At 32.8% G+C, this 2404-nt stretch overlaps 1 protein-coding gene across 1 annotated transcript in view; it reads left to right on the top strand.

Moving 5' to 3' along the window:
* Positions 1-146: 146 nt before the first annotated feature.
* The window catches only part of LOC111083133, a 29793-nt gene continuing 27535 nt past the window's right edge, over positions 147-2404 (top strand). Inside the window, exons 1-2 of the mRNA XM_022379410.1 lie at positions 147-175; positions 1502-1675. The gene's annotated coding sequence lies outside the window, so the exon portion shown is untranslated. The remainder of the gene's footprint in view (positions 176-1501; positions 1676-2404) is intronic.

The raw sequence follows: 2404 nt of genomic DNA, 5'->3' as shown, positions 1-2404 counted from the left end.
TCGAAACTGTAATACTTCTATTGGACAACAATATCACTTAGACACCAGTCAATAGGACTCGAAACTGTAATACTTCTATTGGACAACAATATCACTTAGAAACCAGTCAATAGGACTCGAAACGGTACAGGTCTGGTTATAGTAGTGGGTTGTGGTTTACAGACCAAAACTTTGGGTTAGTAAAGTTGTGTACAGGTCTGGTTATATTAGTGGGAAAGTTTTGTCTGTAAACCACAACCCACTACTATAACCAGTACTGTACACAACTTTACTCACCTAAAGTTTTGGTCTGAACTCCCTATAACCAGACCTGTACACAACTTTACTCACCCTAGTGGGTATATCTGTTGTTTAACCAGATCTGTAGACAACTTTACTCACTCAAAGTTTTGGTCTGTAAACCACAACCCACTACTATAACCAGACCTGTACACAACTTTACTCACCTAAAGTTTTGGTCTGTAAACCACAACCCACTACTATAACCAGACCTATACACAACTTTACTCACCTAAAGTTTTGGTCTGTAAACCACAACTACACAATCTCACATGATTATGTTATTATGTTTGTCTTCATGTATTTGTGACAAGTCTACTGTGTGATTCACAGTTAAACAACAGATATATCTCACATGATTATGTTTGTCTTCATGTATTTTCACACCTGCAAATCATTTGATTTTCATCTCCCTTTCCAAATTGTTGATTTTTGCTTGATAAATTCTGATTGTGAATTATTTCATATATTTGAAAATGTTGTTGGCTAAGTTTACACTCCCCTCCTGGATCAGTGGTAAGTTTATGGACTTATAATGCTAAAATCCAGGATTCGATTCCCTGCAATGGACAGAGTGCAGGCCCATTGTGTAAAACAAGCAAACATCCTCTAAGTTTAAAATTAACTTGTGTTTAATTTGTAAATTGTATCTGTGAGAGTCAACAAACTTAGGTGAACAATGGCATAACCGTTTATATCAACATTTATAAATGGTCATATTATACATAAACATCTGAAGTCACAAGTTGTTTCAGTTTGTAAACATCTGTTATTTTTAAACTATAATGTACGAAATGCACTTATCTTTACACATAATTTTCTTGCTTCCCTGATTAGTCTTAACAGAACTTCAACATTTGACAAAACACCGTTGGTAAATATTGATTAAAATGTTATCCTTTAGAAACTTGGCAGATTGTACAGTGTATTGAACATCTACGAGAGTAGCCTAAGATCTGGAAATAATATAAGTTCTAGAGGAATCAAAGAAAAATGGTTGATTGGAGTACGTAAGGTCTTGGTTGATAGGAACACGTAAAGTCTTGAATAATAGCACTACGTAAGGTCTTAGGTTGTTAGGAGTGTGCTTTACAAAGTTAGGTAAAAACACTTAGAGATTTTGAAGTTCTGGAAAATACAATTCAGAAAAGTATTAAACCTTCATATGAAGTTATTAGTTTGTAGAAATGTAATTGGTTTGTTTATTTTGCTCTTGATGTAGGCCTGACCAGCACAATTCTATTGAATGTGTTAGCACTCGAACTTTGGAGCTTCATTTTGATCCCGCAAGAGGCCTTCACCATCACCTTCCCATTCTATTTGAGTATTTTTATTTGTCTGCCATCAATATTACCATACATGCTTCACTCCTTGCCCTTTGTCAGCCATACCTAAGGTAGGGACTATATTACTATAAGGTGTTTGTTAATTACTCTGTCTAGTCAAAAAAAGAGAAACCAATTTCAATGCCTATATTTGAAAATAGCTGACAAATATAAAACTTCTGTCTTTTAATACATCTGATGTTTGTAAATTTTAAAAACATTTGTATCATACTTCCTCAACCTTCAATCTGCTTCTGTCTTGTAGTATATCTAAACCATATAATATATCAAAAATACGTGTAACATAATTTCTTAACCCTCAGCTTTTAATATATCTGATATATTTACAATTTCTTCGACACACACAGATTAGCCATCCTCCTCTTGTGTCTGTTTAACTCTCTCACTACGGACTTGGTCTCAGGGACCGACCTAGTAACCATTTTGTGCGTTATAGTTTTCTTACTATAACTTTTAATACAGTAAGCGTATCTTCACAAAATTTTGCAGATTATCAGTAAATATTACAATGTTTTCATACACAAAATATCAGATCTTTAATTTAAGTTTAAGGTATTTTTAAGTAATGATTTGCTTATGCATTTTTTCTTTTCAGATGTTGACTATCCATCGTTCGAAGTAATTTTTAGTTTTAGCTTAAAAATACTTTTATGCATCATGAAATTGTTAAATTTCACATGCAAAATCTTTATAACTTCCAACTAATTATCAAACATTTTATTTCAGAAAGAACTTTATATTTTATTAGGTCATCAAGAAATTAATGTCGCTTTTTTTTT

Source organism: Limulus polyphemus, unplaced genomic scaffold (assembly GCF_000517525.1).
Source record: "Limulus polyphemus unplaced genomic scaffold, Limulus_polyphemus-2.1.2 Scaffold8292, whole genome shotgun sequence".
Taxonomy (NCBI): domain Eukaryota; kingdom Metazoa; phylum Arthropoda; class Merostomata; order Xiphosura; family Limulidae; genus Limulus; species Limulus polyphemus.
The sequence above is the reverse complement of the archived record's forward strand: the minus strand, read 5'-3'. Positions and strand labels throughout refer to the sequence as shown.